This window comes from Salmo trutta, unplaced genomic scaffold (genome assembly GCF_901001165.1).
Source record: "Salmo trutta unplaced genomic scaffold, fSalTru1.1, whole genome shotgun sequence".
In the NCBI taxonomy this organism is placed as follows: Eukaryota; Metazoa; Chordata; class Actinopteri; order Salmoniformes; family Salmonidae; genus Salmo; species Salmo trutta.
In genome coordinates this window covers 1-12,500 of record NW_021823337.1, presented here as the reverse complement: position 1 = coordinate 12,500, position 12,500 = coordinate 1, and the positions used below count along the sequence as shown (strand labels likewise).

The 12,500-nt window shown below is 45.0% G+C and overlaps 1 pseudogene; it reads right to left on the bottom strand.

The window, feature by feature from the left end:
• LOC115190172 (C-myc promoter-binding protein-like) overlaps positions 1-11,890 on the bottom strand; it is a 35,780-nt pseudogene extending 23,890 nt beyond the window's left edge.
• Positions 11,891-12,500: the final 610 nt, after the last annotated feature.

Sequence of the window (12,500 nt, the reverse complement as noted above, 5' to 3'; positions counted from 1 at the left end):
TAGAGTAGAGTAGAGTAGAGTAGGGTAGAGTAAGTAGAGTAGAGTAGGGTAGTGTAGGTAGAGTAGAGGGTAGAGTAGGGTAGGGTAGAGTAGGGTAGAGTAGAGAGTAGAGTAGAGTAGGTAGAGTAGAGTAGAGTAGAGTAGAGAGAGTAGAGTAGGGTAGAGTAGAGTAGAGTAGAGTAGAGTAGGGTAGAGTAGAGTAGAGTAGAGTAGGGTAGAGTAGGTTAGAGTAGAGTAGAGTAGAGTAGAGTAGAGTAGGGTAGAGTAGAGTAGAGTAGAGTAGAGTAGAGTAGAGAGTAGAGTAGAGTAGAGAGTAGGGTAGAGTAGAGTAGGGTAGAGTAGGGTAGAGTAGAGTAGAGAGTAGGGTAGAGTAGAGTAGGGTAGAGTAGGGTAGAGTAGAGTAGAGTAGAGTAGAGTAGAGTAGGGTAGAGTAGAGTAGGGTAGAGTAGAGTAGGGTAGGGTAGAGTAGAGTAGAGTAGAGTAGGGTAGAGTAGAGTAGAGTAGAGTAGGGTAGAGTAGAGAGTAGAGTAGAGTAGAGTAGAGTAGAGTTGGGTAGAGTAGAGTAGAGTAGAGTAGAGTAGAGTAGTAGTAGAGTAGAGTAGAGTAGCAGTAGAGTAGAGTAGAGAGTAGGGTAGAGTAGAGTAGAGTAGAGTAGAGAAGATAGTAGTAGAGTAGAGTAGAGTAGGGTAGAGTAGAGTAGAGTAGAGTAGAGTAAGTAAGAGTAGAGTAGGGTAGGTGATAGAGTAGAGTAGAGAGTAGAGTAGAGTAAGTAGAGAGTAGAGTAGAGTAGAGAGTAGGGTAGAGTAGAGTAGAGTAGAGTAGAGTAGAGTAGAGTAGAGTAGAGTAGAGTAGAGTAGGGTAAGTAAGAGAGTAGAGTAGAGTAGAGTAGAGTAGGGTAGAGTAGAGTAGGTAGAGTAGGGTGAGTAGAGTAGAGTAGAGTAGAGTAGATAGTAGAGTAGAGTAGAGTAGTAGAGTAGAGAATAGAGAGTAGAGTAGAGTAGGGTAGAGTAGAGTAGAGTAAGTAGAGTAGGGTAGAGTAGAAGTAGAGTAGAGTAGGGTAGAGTAGTAGAGTAGAGTAGAGTAGGTAGGGTAGAGAAGGTAGGGTGGAGTAGAGTGGGGTGGAGTAGGGTAGAGTAGAGTAGAGTAGAGTAGGGTGAGTAGAGTAGAGTAAGGTGAGAAGAGTAGAGTGAGTAGTGTAGAGTAGGGTGAGTAGAGTAGAGTAGGGTGAGTAGAGTAGAGTAGAGTAGAGTAGAGTAGAGTAGAGTAGAGTAGTAGAGTAAGAGAGAGAGAGTAGAGTAGAGTAGGGTAGAGTAGAGTAGGGTAGAGTAGGGTAGAGTAGAGTAGAGAGTAGGGTAGAGTAGAGTAGGGTAGAGTAGGGTAGAGTAGAGTAGAGTAGAGTAGAGTAGAGTAGAGTAGGGTAGAGTAGAGTAGGGTAGAGTAGAGTAGGGTAGGGTAGAGTAGAGTAGAGTAGAGTAGTAGAGTGGTAGAGTAGAGTAGAGTAGAGTAGAGTAGAGTAGAGAATAGTAGAGTAGAGTAGAGTAGAGTAGAGTAGGGTAGAGTAGAGTAGAGTAGAGTAGGGTAGAGTAGAGTAGAGTAGAGTAGAGTAGAGAGTAGAGTAGAGTAGAGTAAGTAGAGTAGAGAGTAGGGTAGAGTAGAGTAGAGTAGAGTAGAGTAGAGTAGAGTAGGTAGAGTAGAGTAGAGTAGAGTAGGGTAGAGTAGAGTAGAGTAGAGTGAGTAGGGTAGAGTAGAGTAGAGTAGGGTAGAGTAGAGTAGAGTAGAGTAGAGAGTAGAGTAGGGTAGTAGAGTAGAGTAGAGTAAGTAGAGTGAGAGTAGGGTAGAGTAGAGTAGAGTATAGTAGAGTAGAGTAGAGTAGAGTAGAGTAGAGTAGAGTAGAGAACAGTAGAGTAGAGTAGAGTATAGTAGGGTAGGGTAGAGTAGAGTAGAGTAGAGCAGAGTAGAGTAAGCAGAGTAAGTAGAGAGGTAGGGTTAGAGTAGGGTAGAGTAGAGTAGAGAGTAGAGTAGGGTAGAGTAGAGTAGGGTAGAGTAGAGTAGAGTAGAGTAGAGTAGAGTAGAGTAGAGTAGAGTAGAGTGGAGTAGGGTAGAGTAGAGTACAGTAGAGTAGAGTAGAGGAGTAGAGTAGAGTAGAGTAGCGCAAAGGGGCGGCAGGGTAGCGTAGTGGTTAGAGTGTTTGGCACTTGGTAAACGAAAGGTTTGCAAGATCGAATACCTGAGCTGACGAGGTAAAAATCTGTCGTTCTGCCCCTGAACAAGGCAGTTAACCCACTGTTCCCTGGTAGGCCGTCATTGTAAATAAGATTTGTAAATAACATAAATCTGTCTGTCTGTCTGTCTGTCTGTCTGTCTGTCAGAGGAGGCTGGTGGGAGGAGGCTTTAGGAGGACGGTTTCATTGTAATGGCTGGAATAGAAAGTATCAAACACATCATGCATGTGGAAACCCACATTCCAATTATTTCAACGAGCCCCTTCCCCCTATCGCTTATCCTACCAGCCTCCTCTGGTGTTTGCTTGTACCCACCTTGTCCCCAGAAGCCCCAGTCAGTACAAAGGTAGAGAAGACAGGCAGGGAGTGTTTGGTGTGAGCTGGCCAGAACTCGATGCTAGCTCCCATGGGTAAACAGAACAGAGGAACAGACTCCGGCAGGGGGAAGGAGTCATCGTCCTCTTCTGGTACCTACACAACAGACCTAGAGAGAGAAATCAGATTCAATATTCTGTCCTATTACACTGTCTGTCTAACATTCTGTCCTATTACACTGTCTGTCTAATATTCTGTCCTATTACAACGGTCTGTCTAATATTCTGTCCTATTACACTGTTTAATATTCTGTCCTATTACACTGTCTGTCTAATATTCTGTCCTATTACACTGTCTGTCTAATATTCTGTCCTATTACACTGTCTGTCTAATATTCTGTCCTATTACACTGTTCAATATTCTGTCCTATTACACTGTCTGTCTAATATTCTGTCCTATTACACTGTCTGTCAATATTCTGTCCTATTACACTGTTCAAGATTCTGTCCTATTACACTGTTCAAGATTCTGTCCTATTACACTGTCTGTCTAATATTCTGTCCTATACACTGTCCTGTCTAATATTCTGTCCTATTACACTGTCTAATATTCTGTCCTATTACACTGTCTGTCTAATATCTGTCCTATTACAACTGTTCAAGATTCTGTCATATTACACTGTCTGTCTAATATTCTGTCCTAGTACACTGTCTGTCTAATATTATGTCCTATTACACTGTCTAATATTCTGTCCTATTACACTGTCTGTCTAATAGTCTGTCCTATTACACTGTTCAATATTTTGTCCTATTACACTGTTCAAGATTCTGTCCTATTACACGTCGCTGTTCAATATTCTGTCCTATTACACTGTCTAATATTCTGTCCTATTACACTGTCTGTTAATTAGAGAATCCAAGTACTTTACCTGCGTTGTATGCGATTGTGTGGTTTTAGCCAGTGACTTCTTGTAACACAGGTACACTGAGGATCCCCACTGACATGGACAAACAGACAAACAGACAACATGTGATTGAAACGGGTGAAGACAATGCATTATGAACTCAGCAAAAAAAAAGGAAACGTCCCTTTTTCAGGACCCTGTCTTTCAAAGATCATTTGTAAAAATCCAAATAACTTCACAGATCTTCATTGTAAAGGGTTTAAACACTGTTTCCCATGCTTGTTCAATGAACCATAAACAATTAATGAACATGCACCTGTGGAACGGTCGTTAAGACACTAACAGCTTACAGACAGCAGGCAATTAAGGTCACAGTTAGGACACTAAAGAGGCCTTTCTACTGAATCTGAAAACACCAAAAGAAAATGCCCAGGGTCCCTGCTCATCTGCGTGAACGTGCCTTAGGCATGCCAGAAGGAGGCATGAGGACTGCAGATGTGGCCAGGGCAATAAATTGAAATGTCCGTACTGACAGGTACAGGATGGCAACAACAACTCGCCGAGTTACACCAGGAACGCACAATCCCTCCATCAGTGCTCAGACTGTCCGCAATAGGCTGAGAGAGGCTGGACTGAGGGCTTGTAGGCCTGTTGTAAGGCAGGTCCTCACCAGACATCACCGGCAACAACGTCACCTATGGGCACAAGCCCACCGTCGCTGGACCAGACAGGACTGGCAAAAAGTGCTCTTCACTGACAGGTCGCGGTTTTGTCTCACCAGGGGTGATGGTCGGATTCGCGTTTATCGTGGAAGGAATGAGCGTTACACCGAGGCCTGTACTCTGGAGCGGGATCGATTTGGAGGTGGAGGGTCCGTCATGGTCTGGGGAGGTGTGTCACAGCATCATCGGACTGAGCTTGTTGTCATTGCTGGCAATCTCAACGCTGTGCGTTACACAAGGAAGACATCCTCCTCCCTCCTGTGGTACCCTTCCTGCAGGCTCATCCTGACATGACCCTCCAGCATGACAATGTCACCAGCCATACTGCTCGTTCTGTGCGTGATTTCCTGCAAGACAGGAATGTCGGTGTTCTGCCATGGCCAGCGAAGAGCCCAGATCACAATCCCATTGAGCACGTCTGGGACCTGTTGGATTGGAGGGTGAGGGCTAGGGCCATTCCCCCCAGAAATGTCCAGGAACTTGCAGGTGCCTTGGTGGAAGAGTGGGGTAACATCTCACAGCAAGAACTGACAAATCTGGTACAGTCCATGAGGAGGAGGTGCACTGCAGTAATTAATGCAGCTGGTGGCCACACCAGATACTGACTGTTACTTTTGATTTTGACACCCCCTTTGTTCAGGGACAAATGATTCAATTTCTGTTAGTCACATGTCTGTGGAACATGTTCAGTTTATGTCTCAGTTGTTTGAATCTTGTTATGTTCATACAAATATTTACACATGTTAAGTTTGCTGAAAATAAACGCAGTTGACAGTGAGAGGACGTTTCTTTTTTTGCTCAGTTTACTAGTGAAGGTAGAACAGTTACACACTGAGTGTACAAAACATTAGGAACACCTGTTCGTTCCATGACATAGATTGACCAGGTGAATCCAGGTGAAAGCCATGATCCCTTATTGATGTCACCTGTTAAATTCACTTCAATCAGTGTAGATGAAGGGTTTTTAAGCCTTGAGACAATTGAGACATGGATTGTGTGCCATTCAGAGGGTGAATGGGCAGAAAAAAACATGTAAGTAACTTTGAACAAGGGTAGTAGGTGCCAGGCGCACAATTTGTGTCAAGAACTGCAACGCTGCTGGGATTTTCACACTCAACCATCTCCCGTGTGTATCAAGAATGGTCCACCATCCAAAGGACATCCAGCCAACTTGACACAACTGTGGGAAGCACTGGAGTCAACATGGGCCAGCATCCCTGCGGAACGCTTTGACACCATGTAGGAGTCAATGCCCCAACAAATTGAGGCTGTTCTGGGGGCAAAAAGGGGGTGGAACTCAATATTAGGAAGGTGTTCATAAGATTTTGTACACTTAGTGTTGTTCCTCAGGACATTGTATTGGTGAAAAGCATTGGACCTAGAATGTTACCTTGGGGGACACCACTTGTCAACTCCTCGTAAGTAGGCCTTGCCCATAGGGCAGGAGCTAATGTTCTGTTTCTGTAGCGTGAGGCAGCTTGTTGTACAAGTACAGAGGCTTGCGAAAGTATTCACCCGCCTTGGTAATTTTCCTATTTTGTTGCCTTTCAACCTGGAATTAAAATAGATTTTTTTGGGGGGGTTTGTATCATTTGATTTACACAACATGCCTATCACTTTGAAGATGCAAAATATTTTGTATTGTGAAACAAAAAAGAAATAAGACCAAAAAATGAGCGTGCATAACTATTCACCCCCCTAAAGTCAATACTTTGTAGAGCCACCTTTGCAGCAATTACAGCTGCAAGTCTCGGGATATGTCTCTATAAGCTTGGCACATATCCACACATCCAGCTTGGCACATCTAGCCACTGGGATTTTGCCCATTCTTCAAGGCAAAACTGCTCCAGCTCCTTCAAGTTGGATGGGTTCCGCTGGTGTACAGCAATCTTTAAGTCATACCACAGATTCTCAATTGGATTGAGGTCTGGGCTTTGACTCGGGCCATTCCAAGACATTAAATGTTTCCCCTTAAACCACTCAAGAGTTGCTTTAGCAGTATGCTTAGGGTCATTGTCCTGCTGGAAGGTGAACCTCCGTCCCAGTCTCAAATCTCTGGAAGACTGAAACAGGTTTCCCTCAAGAATTTCCATGCATTTAGCACCATCCATCATTCCTTCAATTCTGATCAATTTCCCAGTCCCTGCCGATGAAAAACATCCCCACAGCATGATGCTGCCACCACCATGCTTCACTGTGGGGATGATGTTCTCAGGGTGATGAGAGGTGTTGAGTTTGCGCCAGATATAGTGGTTGCCTTGATGGCCAAAAAGCTACATTTAGTCTCTTCTGACCAGAGTATGTTCTTCCATATGTTTGGGGAGTCTCCCACATGCCTGTTGGAAAAAACCAAACGTGTTTGCTTATTTTTTTCGTTAAGTGATGGCTTTTTTCTGGCCACCCTTCCGTAAATCTCAGCTCTGTGGAGTGTACGGCTTAACGTGGTCCTATGGACAGATACTCCATTCTCTGCTGTTGAGCTTTGCAGATCCTTCAGGGTTATCTTTGTTGCTTCTCCACAACTTTGTCTCTGACCTGATCGAAGTGCTCCTTGGTCTTCATAGTACCGCTTGCTTGGTGGTTCCCCTTGCTTAGTGGTGTTGCAGAACAGGTGTATATATACTGAGATCATGTCATAGATCATGTGACACTTAGATTGAACACAGGTGGACATTATTGCGCAGTATTGTATTGTATAGTATTTTACACAACGAGTGGTTTGGAATTCCCATTTTTAGAGCCTCTCCTGCCAATGATATACGAGTGAACTTACACTTGGTCACCATCATATCAACTGGCATTGTTTACGTCGTTACCAACCTACCACTACCACTTTTACAACTACTAGTCTTAGCACCTGTAACTCGTCAAGGATGATTTTAAAGTTACTTTTGATTTGTTTGTTTTATCCACTGACGTTTAAATGAATTGTACCGACAAGAAGAGGAAGAGGAGGAAGATATGAAAGAAATTAAAACAAGAAGAGCAAATGGACCAGTAACCTGAGTCTAGTGTTAAGTTAGACATGGACCAGCAACCTGAGTCTAGTGTTAACATTATAGACAGGGACCAGTAACCTGAGTCTAGTGTTAACATTATAGACATGGACCAGTAACCTGAGTCTAGTGTTAACATTATAGACAGGGACCAGTAACCTGAGTCTAGTGTTAACATTATAGACAGGGACCAGTAACCTGAGTCTAGTGTTAACATTATAGACAGGGACCAATAACCTGAGTCTAGTGTTAACATTATAGACATGGACCAGTAACCTGAGTCTAGTGTTAACATTATAGACATGGACCAGTAACCTGAGTCTAGTGTTAACATTATAGACAGGGACCAGTAACCTGAGTCTAGTGTTAACATTATAGACAGGGACCAGTAACCTGAGTCTAGTGCTAAGTTAGACAGGGACCAGTAACCTGAGTCTAGTGTTAACATTATAGACATGGACCAGTAACCTGAGTCTAGTGTTAACATTATAGACAGGGACCAGCAACCTGAGTCTAGTGTTAACATTAGACATGGACCAGTAACCTGAGTCTAGTGTTAACATTATAGACAGGGACCAGTAACCTGAGTCTAGTGTTAACATTATAGACAGGGACCAGTAACCTGAGTCTAGTGTTAACATTATAGACAGGGACCAGTAACCTGAGTCTAGTGTAAACATTATAGACAGGGACCAGTAACCTGAGTCTAGTGTTAAGTTAGACATGGACCAGTAACCTGAGTCTAGTGTTAACATTATAGACAGGGACCAGTAACCTGAGTCTAGTGTTAAGTTAGACATGGACCAGTAACCTGAGTCTAGTGTTAACATTATAGACAGGGACCAGTAACCTGAGTCTAGTGTTAACATTAAAGACAGGGACCAGCAACCTGAGTCTAGTGTTAACATTATAGACAGGGACCAGTAACCTGAGTCTAGTGTTAGCATTATAGACATGGACCAGCAACCTGAGTCTAGTGTTAACATTATAGACAGGGACCAGTAAACCTGAGTCTAGTGTTAACATTATAGACATGGACCAGTAACCTGAGTCTAGTGTTAACATTATAGACATGGACCAGTAACCTGAGTCTAGTGTTAAGTTAGACATGGACCAGTAACCTGAGTCTAGTGTTAACATTAGACATGGACCAGTAACCAGAGTCTAGTGTTAACATTATAGACAGGGACCAGTAACCTGAGTCTAGTGTTAACATTATAGACAGGGACCAGTAACCTGAGTCTAGTGTTAAGTTAGACATGGACCAGTACCTGAGTCTAGTGTTAACATTATAGACAGGGACCAGTAACCTGAGTCTAGTGTTAACATTATAGACAGGGACCAGTAACCTGAGTCTAGTGTTAACATTATAGACAGGGACCAGCAACCTGAGTCTAGTGTTAACATTATAGACAGGGACCAGTAACCTGAGTCTAGTGTAACATTATAGACAGGGACCAGCAACCTGAGTCTAGTGTTAACATTATAGACAGGGACCAGTAACCTGAGTCTAGTGTTAACTTAGACAAGGAGAGAATGAAAAAGTTACATCAATATAAACCAACTGGGCAGTGAATTGCTGTCTGGAATGGCTGTCAGACAATAAAAATCGATCTGGCAACTGTTTCAAAACAGGAGAAGGGTAATATTCTCTGGAGTTTCTCCGCCACCTACTGAATACGGTGTGGTTTTGTCACGCCCTGACCTTAGAGAGCCTTTTTTATTTCTCTATTTTGTTAGGTCAGGGTTGTGACTTGGGTGGGCATATCTATGTTTCTATTTCTTTGTTGGCCTAGTATGGTTCCCAATCAGAGGCAGCTGTTTTATCTTTGTCTCTGATTGGGGATCATACTTAGGCAGCCCTGATTGGGATCATGTTTGTGTGTAGTTGCTTTCTGTACTGCATATAGCTTAAAGTTCGTTTTTGTACTTTGTTGTTTTTTTCCCGATGTTATTTTTATTGTATTGTATTGTATTGTATTGTATTGTATTGTATTGTATTGTATTGTATTGTATTGTATTGTTAGAATACTTGTTAGATATTACTGCACGGTCGGAACTAGAAGCATAAGCATTTCGCTACACCTCGCACTAACATCTGCTAACCATGTGTATGTGACCAATAAAATTTGATTTGATTTGATATTGTATAGTATTGTCCTGTAAAGTATTGTATTGCATTGTATTTTATAGTATTGTATAGTATTGTATGGGTTGATTTGCTCACCATACTACTGTTGAGGTTCTTGTCCACCTTGCAGAAGGTGTGAGGGGGCGTCTCCCCTTTGCCCGGGATGATGATGCAGACATCTGTGACAGCCAATGACGTGTGAGGCTGGCTCTGCGGGGAGCGGCGATAGGTGATGTAGATGCGCTGGGAGGAGGAGCTACTGATGTGGCAGGGCGACCAGAGGGCGTGGTTTGGACGATGTGACAGCCAGGCTTCAGCTTCTCCTTCCACTCAAACAGAACCCTGAGAGGAGACAGAGGAGGAAATGTTAGGACTGATTCACAATACACAGCTGAGCCAAGCCTAGCCTAGCCTAGCCTAGCCTAGCCAAACCTAGCCAATCCAAGCCTAGCCCAAGCCTAGCCAATCCAAGCCTAGCCTAGCCTAGCCTAGCCAATCCAAGCCTAGCCAAGCCTAGCTGTACTAGCCTGGACTGGTTACTCATACCCCATTGGATGCTACCTTTGGATTGGGGACACACCATTGGATGCTACCTTTGGATTGGGACACAGCCATTGGATGCTACCTTTGGATTGGGACACAACCATTGGATGCTACCTTTGGATTGGGCCCCTTCCATTGTGCTGGACAGAAAATATCTGAGCCAGCACTGTACAGTTGGAGGGTCGCCATGATAGAGCCAGCACTGTACAGTTGGGGGGTCGCCATGATAGAGCCAGCACTGTACAGATGGGATCGCCACGATAGAGCCAGCACTGTACAGTTGGGATCGCCACGATAGAGCCAGCACTGTACAGATGGGATCGCCACGATAGAGCCAGCACGGTACAGTTGGGATCGCCACGATAGAGCCAGCACTGTACAGTTGGGATCGCCATGATAGAGCCAGCACTGTACAGTTGAGGTCGCCACGATAGAGCCAGCACTGTACAGTGGGGGATCGCCATGATAGAGCCAGCACTGTACAGCAATAATAGACAAATCATCTCACTTACTCCTAAGCACATGGAAATCAGAGTTGAGCCTTGACTATGGTAAATCACGTTCGATAGACAGTGAAAGAAGATACTGGACTACTGATCTAAGAACGTATATATGTACTGACCTTAGGTCTACACTAGGAAATGGCATTAGGGTTGTTTTGTGAGATATAGGCCAGCGACCCAGGGGGAAGAACTGGTCCTAGGTCAGATCTAATGGAATAGGTGATTGAGTATAGGTGATTGAGACAACATAAGCACTGTTCCTAGACCAGTCTTAGGAAAAGGGACATTAGTGTAGTGTTGTGGGGTGATTGGCCAGTAACTGTTCCTAGTTCAGTCCTAGACGTAAAATAGGGATTAGTGTAGTGTTATGATAACTGTTCCTAGACCAGTCCTAGGAGTCTGTTTATAGGATTAGTGTAGTTGGTGTGAGTGACAGTTAAGTACTGATCCTAGACCAGTCCTTTTAGAAAAAGGGGGATTAGTGTAGTGTTATAAGTCACCGGAAAAAGATCTGATTTCAGGTCAGTATTAGAATGAACTGGGGATTAGTCAACATCCCAATGGCACCCTATTCACTATATAGTGCACTACTTTTGACCAGGACCCAATAGGGGTGCTATTTGGGATGCAAGCCAGGGATTAGTGTAGTGTTTCTTTCTGTGAGTGACCACGTTAAAAGAACTGTTCCTAGACCAGCATTTATAAAGGTTAAGGAGTAGTGTAGTGTTGTGAGTAGACGGAGACGACTGACCCCAGAATCAGTGAGGGAGGTTTATCACGGCCTCTCTTGTAGCAGAGGTAAATCTGAGGCCCTCTGAGACTGGCTCCGTTCAGCTCTGCAGACAGACCAGACGGAGTGGACTCGAGGCAGGTGTACCCCTGAGGAACCTAGGATAATTATTCATAAAGACAAACATCATAACTATACATTCGTAGTGAAGGTACATGGTATTATGGGATGTGTGGTCCTGTGTGGGCTCAGTTGGTAGAGCGTAGGACTTGCAATGCCAAGGATTGTGGGTTCAATCCTGCTGGGGCCACCATATGAAAAAATGTATGCAGATGTGACTGTAAATTGCTCTGGATACGGAAAACAACAATCACAATGCTCTGTAACATACAAAAATAACAATCACAAAGCTCTGTAACATTAAAATAACTTATGAAGGCTGAAAGTTTTAAAGTTGAAAAATTCTGGTAACTTTCCCAAACCAGGTTCCCAGAAATCCTTGATGGAAGATCCCAGAATCAGGAGTGGATAAGTAGGAAGTCCAGAAAACCAACCCAACCAGGACTGTTGGGAAATTTACCCAGAATTATTTTACCGCACAAAAAGCTAAACAAGAAGTGTAGTACTATACCGCTTCCCCCAGTGAGCATATAACCACAGCTACGTCTGTGATGGGGGCCAGGGGGGCCGACCACCAGGGGCCGAGCGGGGAAAGCGACCAGGAACATCGTCCCAGCGGCAGTTCATCCCTCTAAGGGCGTGGAGGAGTCAGTGAGCCCTGCAACCACACAGTAGTCTGCTATACGAGGACCTGTCTCCTCCATCATCACCCTGTGCTAAAGAGAGAGAGAGAGAGAGAGAGAGAGGGGAGGGGAGGGGAGGGGAGGGGGTGAGAGAGGGAGAGAGTGAGGCAGGGAATGGGAGGAGAGGAAGAGGGGAAGATGGGGAGGGGGTGAGAGAGGGAGAGAGTGAGGCAGGGAATGGGAGGGAGAGGAAGAGGGAGGAGAACATGGGGAAGGGGTGAGAGAGGGAGAGAGAGGAGGAGGAGTGAGGGAGGGAAGGAGGGAGGGAGAGGGAGGGAGGGAGGGAGTGAGGGAGGGAAGGGAGGGAGAGGGAGAGGCAGGGAATGGGAGGGAGGGAGGGAGGGAGGAGGGAGAGGGAGGGAGTGAGGGAGGGAAGGGAGGGAGAGGAGGGAGAGAGTGAGGCAGGGAAGGGAGGGAGGGAGAGGGAGGGAGAGGGAGAGGAAGGAGGGAGGAGGGAGGAGGGAGAGGGAGAGAGAGAGAGAGGGCAGGGAATGGTAGAGGAGGGAGAGAGTGAGAGAGAGTGAGAGAGTGAGGGAGGGAGGGAAGGAGGGAGGGAGGAGGGAGAGAGAGGGGGAGAGGAGAGGCAGGGAAGGGAGGGAGGGAGGAGAGGGCTGGGAGGGAGGGAGTGGAG